The sequence below is a fragment of the Lipotes vexillifer genome, unplaced genomic scaffold, assembly GCF_000442215.2.
Source record: "Lipotes vexillifer unplaced genomic scaffold, Lipotes_vexillifer_v1.1 scaffold197, whole genome shotgun sequence".
Taxonomy (NCBI): Eukaryota; Metazoa; Chordata; class Mammalia; order Artiodactyla; family Lipotidae; genus Lipotes; species Lipotes vexillifer.
The window spans coordinates 1,174,241-1,183,345 of record NW_006781042.1 but is presented as its reverse complement, the minus strand read 5'-3'; positions in this window follow the sequence as shown (position 1 = coordinate 1,183,345).

The following is a 9,105-nucleotide window of genomic DNA, read 5'->3' as shown; positions in this document are numbered from 1 at the left end:
GCACACAGTAGGCCCTAAATAAGTAATTCTCTACTTTGGCAACTTAGCCAGCAATAACCACTGTCCTGTGACAGACAAGAGGGGACTAGCTGAACACACACAGACATCGCAAAGAATAATGTTACAATAAATATCCAAACGGGTCCAACTAGGCAGTGGCCCCACAGAGTTGACTATTTTAAGCTGTACAGCATCTGTAGGTCGGCTTTCTAGCAAGCCATACTGTGTCAAAGCATTTATCTATGAGGAATAGATGACTGCTGTAAAATAATTATTTTAGATCAAGAGCATTCCATTCTCAAAGGGAATTTAAACAAAAAATTCTCAGCTCTGAAAAACAGGGGCTTTCAGGGTAAAGAGTCCCACTGTTCTGAAATCTTAGGCCCTCAGACGGGTGGGGTTGTTTCGCTAAATTTATTTCAGCCGCTTATAGAAACAGAAGGGGGAAGCGGGGGGCGGCTGCTTGCACACCAGCCCTGGCTCTGGAGTATTAATATCTGCCGGGTCAGACTTTTATTCGGGTTTTCTTTTACCTTCTGGGGGTAGGGAGGCAGGCAGCAACAGGAATATCTCCCAGCAGCACGTCTCTGAGCTGTGGTTTCCTACCTTCCTCTCTATACATTCCCTGGCAGGCCAGACCCAGCCTACCCCTCCCCTGCCTCACCTTGGGATGGCCCTCTACCCACTGAGTACCAAGCACTGGGCCAGGCCTTTTACTTTTTTTTTTTTTTTTTTCAGGCCTCTTACTTTTTGACAGCAGCTTTCCTCCCAGGCCCAGAAAGAGTCTGAGCTCAGAGAGAGAGACAGATTGAATCTACGGGTCTACTTTCTCGCACAAGTATGAGTGTAGGAAGAGACTAGGGCCTCTGTCCCGGGCCCCCATCAGGACCCCCCACCCATTTGCACCCCCAGTGGCTCCACTACCTGGTGAAATCCAGGCCTTTTTATCCCTGTCTTCCTTCTCCTCAGGCTTCCCAAGCACCAAACACACATGCCTCATAGTACCTGATACCTGAACACTCTCTTCCTTCACAACACCCCAACACAGAAAAAGGAGTTAAATGACACCACCCTGTTGCTTTGTAAAACCTGTCCCTGCACTGCATTTAGAATTATCTATGGAGCACAGGTTAATTACCTCCCACAGACATGGGAGAAACTGAGGCACGGGAGAGGAGGTAGCAGCAGGTGACCTGCACCCACTGCAGGTTAGGTGAGACTAGTGTCTACCAGCTGGCCCCTGAAGGTTCCACGGAACCCAAAAGCACCAGAGAAAGGCAGGGCCCTGTGTCTGGGAGCTCACTGCTACGCGGCCACAGCTGTCTTGAGGGCAGGAAGAGGAAACACACACAAGGAAGCTAAAAAATCTGCTGGGCTTAAGACTTGAATAATTACATGAGAATATGGGGAAGCACCTCACACAGTGCCAGGCCGGTGGGAACCCAACAAATGGCAGCTTGATTCTTTGGCAAACTCCCACTTCCCGGGTCGCCAAGGAAGATGGGGAAAGAGGCATCTGTCCTCTCCACTCCCCAGCCCCCGGGTAGGTTGGTGGGAGGGAGGATGGCCTGGGGCAGGAGCTGGGGAGAAGCCCCATATGAAGATTCTCCAGCTCTAAACCGGGGGATCTGCTTCAGGGAGGATCAAGGGTATAGCACATACTTGTAAACTGTAAAGTGCCCGCGGGTACACTAAGTTCCTATTTTGTCCTAGCATCAGCCAGCTTGCTTTGAAAGTATCCTCCAGCCCTATCCAGCAAAACCCAGCCCAGAGAGGCGCAGACCCCACCCTGAGGAGCTGTCCCTTTCAGAAGCAGGACCCACCATCCCAGCCGGAGCAGGGATCAGACAACTCTCGGAGGGTCGCCACACAGGCAGCCAGCAGAGGAGAGCATGGGTCTTTGCCACCACCCCGTGACCTCTTTAGAGTTGAGTTTCTCCCGCCAACTGCACCCTCCACCCCAGAGGGGGACCGCGGGCCCCCAAACCAGGGCCTGCCCTTGTCTGACCAAAGGCAACCAGATCTGCTGCAGCTGTTCAGTAAGAGAACAAACTCTCCCAGAGACCAGGGAAGCAGCTGGAGAAAGATTCCTGCCAGCCCGGGGGTGTAAATATTTATACAGCGTGGTGCGTGGGAAGGGGGAAGGCAGAGAGAGGTGGCAGGAACGAGGCGGCACTGAGAACGCAGACTGAAGGAGCGCGTGCTTTGGGCTCCGCTGGGAAGGGCAAGAGGCTGCCGGATCCTAATCCTACATCAGAGAGGCCGGGTCCTCGCCCCCAGCTCTCCTCTAGAATTGAAGGGAGCACTTAGAAGAAAATCCATCATCTATCCGCTAATCACCCCTCCTGTCTAGGTTGGCCCTCTATGTAGGGAAGGAGGGAGGCTCTGCCTGGAACCAGAGATAAACCAATTCTATGGGGCCCAGCAATCAGGGCCTGGGGGCTCCTGGGGCTGTGGTTCTAGGGTCTTGAGGGGTGCTAGACCCAAGAGTTGGACTCTAGGACTAGAGGCTTAGAAAACATAAGGAAATGATAAGCAAAATATAAAATAAGCAAAGCTTTCATATAATCAAGTCTTTTCTAAAGTGGCCCCGAAGATTGGGCATCGATGAAGGAGGAGGAAATGGATGGGACCCAGCAAGGTAGCAAGGTGTGGAGAAGGCGAGGGGGAACTTGATGTCACTTCCAGAGAAGCATGTGGCCACCATCACCACAGGGCCTGGGCAAAGGCAGCGCAGCCCAATGGGCGTCCAGCTGGCGCTCTTGGGCCCCTCCATCCCAGGGTGCAACTCAGCTGCACGTGTGCCCCTGGCGGAGCAGTGACACATCCACCCCTCAGCTGGGCCCGCTAAGGACTCAGCCAGCACCCAATGGCATTGACGGCCCAGGGTGGGAAGCCAGCCTGGGCCGGGGAGGACAGCCAGATGGACTCCAGTTGATTTGCCTCAGACAGCTGGGCAGCAGGGCCAGGCTGCTCCCACCGCCTCCCACGCCACGCCACACAAGGAGGGGTGTGGCTGCAACTTCTAGGATTTCTCTGCCACCGCACCCATCAAGAAGTACCACCTGCTTCTATCGGTACCAGACCTGACCCTCAGGGCCTCCCACAGATGGGGTCTGTGTCGCTCCCAGTGGCCAAGAGCCTTTAAGACACTTCGCAGCTATCAGCCTCTTCTTGCATTCTTCCTGGACCCTCCGAACGCCCACTGGCCAGGGGTGGGGGCTGTTGGGAAGGAAGGACCTTCCACTGGAAAACTGCCTCAGTCTCCCCAGCAGACAGCTCCAGATGCCCAGGCTGGCTTCGGCCAGAGACCGAGGATCAAAAAGGATCCCCAGACTTCCCCCAGAGGCAGCCCCCATGCTGCAAGGCCTCCCACCTACAGCACAGAGCTTGGCAAGTGATACATTCCCCATGGGGCACCTCCCCTGAGCCTCAGCCTTTCTGGGTGGAACCTGATGAGTCCTCCACCTGTCCACCGAGAAGGGCTGATTCCATCGCCCCCCTGAGCAATGGGGCCCAGGCCCACACACCGTGGAGGAAACACCATCTGCCCCCAACCTTCAGCCCAGGCCTGGCAGACGACGTCAAGCCGCACAGAGGGAGAACAGCACTGTCCCAGCCCACTCTCCAGAAGGAAGCCCCTCTTCCAAGGACCCCGGGGCTGGGGGAGAATCTTCAGACGCCCAGGTCCTCTTCTGCCACCGTGGCTCTGCCTGCCGGCTGTGGCCTGCTTCTTGCCAGCACTGCTTAAACAGATGAACAAGAATTAAAAGCCTGTGTGGCCCAAGGAAAGCTTTAGGGGACAGAACTGAAGCCGAAGGAAAAGGAACAACAACAACAACAAACTATAAGAAATGGGAGAGGAGGGAAATTCAGGAAACAGACAAAATAAACCATCCGGGAATCCAGATGCAGAACAAGGAAAGCCAAAAGAAAAGAAAAGTTATGCTAAGAAGGCAGAGTGGGGTGGGAAGGAGAATTGAGAATGAAAAAGAAGAGGGGGGAAGATACGAATACCCTGAAAAAAAAGAAGAACGTGAAAGCAAACACCACCAGAAAAAAATAAAAAAATAGAGACCCAGGAGAGAAAAAGAGGCAGCAATGAATTTAAAACAACTGCTCTGAGCCTCAACCAACCAGAGTCAGGAATGTTGTGAGCCTTACTGCTTTTTGTGGATTTCAGACTCTTCCAAACACTGAGCAAGGACAGTCCTAGAAAAGCAAGCTTTCCTTCTTGCCCTTGTTTTTCCTACAATTCTCCCAACTCACCCCCACCATTGGTCTTTTGCAGAGTGAGGGCTGATCTTCCTGGGGCAAGGCCCAAAACCAGTCTAGTTCACTGCAGAACCTGGTGGCTTCCATCACGCTGCCTCTGGAGGGCTCCCTGGAGAATGTGAGCAGAAGCGTTAGGTGTGATGGAGCTGGGTCATCAGCTTTGCATCTTCCAGGCAGCTCTCCGAGGACCAGGGCTAACCCAATCCACAGACACACGGTTCCTGGAACAGCAGGGGTTCATGGAAGACTGGTATACCCAACTCTAGGCAAAACTAGAGGAGTCCCAGCAAATGCAACTTTTGGAAACAATGCTGACGATTTAAATTCATCTCCAGACATTCTGAAGGGGACCTAATGATAGCCACAGTTTTCTCATTGCCATGGTGGGCAAACAACTTCTGGAAGTTTGCCTTTACTGCCTAGTCTCCATAAACCCCATGAACGCTCACAGAAGACACCGGTCCCTCTGCTTTTGCCTGTCTGGCCTCTTGATTCTGCCTTCTGTTGCTTCTCTTTCTTCTGTGAGTCCGCCAATGCCTCTCTCCTCTGTGTCTGCTTTGGTTTTTCCATTTCCCTTAATCAATCAAACCCACCTCTACCTACTCTTCCATTTCTCTAGGGCAGCAGGAGTTGGGAGAAAGCTGAGACAAACCAAGGCAAAATCAAGAAGTAAAGGAAGTAAAATGCGAGTGAATTTATATAGTTTAGCACCCAGCTTTTGTGCCCAGGCTGTCCGCGGTGGGTGAGGCAGGCTCCTCGTGGACAGGGGTTGAGCCTCACCAGGCCACCTAAGACGGCTCCTCCAAAGTTCAGCCAAGGGAAGCCACACGGGCTGAACTCTGATTGACTGAGGAGACGAAAACTGTGCCCACACCAGCCCTTCTCCCTCCTAGAATTCTCAAGTACTTGCCCCTGATTCTGTACATTCCGAAAGTCACATTTTTCCAAGTATCGACAACTGAGAGATGTGACAAAATGTACAGAAGGGATAATATCTAGGTTGTGGCCTTAGATACGCAACCCAGTTTCTTCCCATCCCTCCTAACCTTCAAACCTGTCACCGTCATGTAATCTATGACTCAAACTATTATTTAACCATAAAAAAAGACAAAGCAAGAAATTAGAGGCTGAGTGACCTAAAATGTGTTCCATTCAACTGAGCTAATCTCCTAATAAGGGCGTGTATAATAATAAGTGATGCTCTATCTGTTCTGGAAGATGGGAATATTGCAGGGAAAAGTGCATGGTGACTGCAGATGCTAACTTGTCGAGATTTGTCCTCAAGAGGGTAAGTGCCTGGTCCTAGGCCAAGTTGCCTAGCATTTTGCTAAACGAATCTTAAAGTTTGAGAACCAATGTGCTGCAATGGAGAGCACCCGATGTTCAGAGTGACCCCCTTCAAATCCTAGCACTGCCCCTTCCTAGGCCAGCAAGGCACTTACCTGCCCTCCGCTAGTCTTGTGTGTTATGAAATGGCAGTGACAGCAATACCCACCTCCTGGGGCTGCCGTGAGGACAGATGAGCAAAGCTCTTGGCATGAGTGAGCAGCCCACTCCCTGAACCACCCTGTCAACTGCTGCTGTACGTTAAGCAGCAAATTGGCAATACCAAGACGGCTGGAGGCCCCACAGAGTGGGGCTCCACGGAGTCACTGGAAAAGAGTCAAGTATCCCAAGCAAGAGAGAGAAGAGGGTCCCCTAGGAGGCCCAGGCAGCTGGCGGGTGGACCACTGCACGGAGAGCCAAGGACAGCCACTCAGACCATGGGTGGGAGGACACAGGGGGCTGCTCTCCAGTCCTTCCGCATTAGCGCAACGTGCTGCATCCCCACCCTCCCTGTGTTCATCCTTACATGAGACTCCACTCACACTGACGTGGCCCCCACTATGTGCACGGCCCTGGCCAAGCTGAGGGCTGTAGCAGGGGGTGAGCTTAAAAATGATCGCTGGCCTCAGAGAATCAGTAACTGGCCATTTTTGCCCAGATTCAGAAATCTGTCCCTTTAGGAGCTATTGTAAGGATACGACCAGATACTGAGAAATTCTTATTTCAGAGCCGATTTTTTTTTCTTTAAGTAGAAAGGCAAAGAGTTCAAAAAATGTTCTGGAAACGTGAACAGCAAATGAATCTTGGTAATATTTAGGTGGTATTATTAATGTTTAGGTGAAATAAGAACAATGTGGGTAAGTGTAATGGGTTTTTTTTTTTTTTTTTTTTTAGAGATACATACTGAAATACTGATAGATGAAGTGATATGACCTGATACACTGGACTTACTTTAAAATTATATGGGACATGGGGAGGCAGATGGTGATGTAAATGGACAAACTTGGCCAGAGTTGGTGATGTTGGTGATGGGTATGTCTCCTTCTGTATATGTTTGAAATTTTGCATAATGTTTTAAGTTCATAAAAGCTGAAAAAACAATGTTAACTCAGGGATTCTCCTCTTATTGGTTCTTGCAACACGATATTTACTTCCCAAGGACATGTGCTCTTGGACAAGAGGTAAGGCTGTGGGGAGACCTGCCAGGAGCTGGGAAGGGCTGGAGAACAGACAGGGAGACCACCACTCCGGGAGCGGGAAAGTGCCCCAAAGCCTCCTCCTTGCACACGCTGAGGACCAAGAATGCCGTCCTGCCCCTCAGGGCCTCCCAGGCCGAGAAAAAACATTCAGAGGGACTGCTGTCCATTTGCACTGCTTTTGAACTCAGTGAAAATTATTTAATTGGTTTCAATGTATTCTAAACCACAATGAACTTTTTTTTTTTTTCCTAGCAGACAGCCACTATAGCAGAGTGGGTAGGTATTCTAACCTCACTTTCTTCATCTGGTAAAGTGAGGAGAATCACATGTACCCCATTTCCCAGAGTGTGGGGTAAATGAGATGAATGGTCCTAAAGTGCCCTAGCACTGTAAGCACTGATAAAGGCTGGGTCTGATTTGAGGGGTGTTTAGCAAATGTCTGACCGCGGTGGAGCCACCCCAGCTTGGGCGCTTTTTGATACATGTAGATGCTTCACCTAAACATCTAAATTAAATACCAATCAAGGCACACATTCTCTGAGACCTCTTTGGGCCAGGCAACCTGCTGAGTGTCGGCCCCTTTGGGTATCACAAAGAAGCCACTGCTGTGCCCTTCCCTCCCCAGAGGTGCCACCCCTGCTCTGGGAAGAACAGGAATGAAGCCCCCAGAGTTTTCTCTCTAGGTGAAGAGTGAGTCCGAAAATGAGGAACAGGCTCTGCCCAGTCTGGGCTGTGGCTTCGAATGGAGAAATGCATCCTAAGAAAGCAGATCTTCAGCAGATCAGCTCACTCCCAAAGATGGGGGCCAGGGGTCTGGGGCGCACAGACAGACAGATAGACAGCAGGTCTGCTCAGCAGCACCCCGACAGGGAGCTTCTGGACCTCTAAGCAACTGAGCGGGCAGGACAGCCTCCAGACACCAGGGGGCAGCACAACACACCCTCCAGGGGTCCGAGGGACCCACCGAAGACAACCTGGCAACAGATGTCTTCCAAGACAAGCCTCAGTAGCCAGGGCATGCAGAGGGAGGAATCCCAGAGAGGCAGATGGCCCACACCGCCAGTTCAGAAATCTTTGCCACTTGCCCCAGGCAACTGGTGAGTGGCTTCCTGCAAGACCAGCTTCAGCCAGAAGAGGGTGTTTGTGACCAGGTGAGGGATCCACAAGCTACAGGGCTGGCAGGGCTGAGGGAGGTAGTAAAAGCCGAAGGTAGACTCTGGTGGCTGAGAGAACGGCCACGCCAAGTCTGGATCCTTGCTTAGAACCTCCTGCCAAGCGGATGAAAGGTCTGTCCCGTCCTAAGTTGCTCCACATTCTCTCATTCCACTGTCCACTGGACCCCACCACATGTTCTCTGTGGTGAGAGAACCCCAGAAAGAAACAGAAAGGAGAAGAGCCCGAGACAAAGTTCGAAAGTTCTTGAAAGGTCCTTGGGCTTTGGGATCTTTGAAATGCACTCACAGGATTATTCTAAGCTCTCAGAAAGCCCCCTGGCTCCAGAGAAGAGAGCAGTCTCTGTTGTGAGACCTTTGGAGCTACAATGCCTGGGTTCAAATCCCAGCTCTGCAATAATGGGCAAGGTACTTAACCCTCTGTGCCTCAGTTTCCTGCTCTGTAAAAAGAGGATAACAGGGCTTCCCTGGTGGCGGAGTGGTTAAGAATCTGCCTGCCAATGCAGGGGACACAAGTTCAAGCCCCGGTCCGGGAAGATCCCACATGCCACGGAGCAACAAAGCCCGCGAGCCACAACTACTGAGCCCGAGTGCCTAGAGCCCGTGCTCCGCAACAAGAGAAGCCACCCCAACGAGAAGCCCGTGCACTGCAGCGAAGAGCAGCCCCCGCTCGCCGCAAGAGAAAGCACGCGCGCAGTTACTAAGACCTCATGCAGCCAAAAATAAATAAAAATTTTTAAAAAGAGGATAACAATGACTCTAGGATCACTGCTTACAACAATAACAATGGCTGGTTACAGTATGGGAAGGCATTTGAAGAGAGCATGAAGTTCTCAGAAAGCAGCTCAGAGACATACATAGTACTGCTCTCAACACAGGCCAAAAGCCCCAAAGGTCTGTGCTTCTTTCCATCAGAACTCAGTTCAAGGACACCACCAGGCTGTGGAGGCTGCGTGGAGCACAGGCCCTGCGTCTGGAGTGGGAATGGGTTTAGCTAGTGTTTCCCTGGAGCAGTGGAGAGGTAAGCAGGTACCCAGTGCAGCCCTCCTGTGCCCACTTTGGGTTTTGTGCAGGACAAGCAGAAGACAGCACTCAAATCTAGGCTGGGCTCGTTAAACTCATCAGCCAGAGGC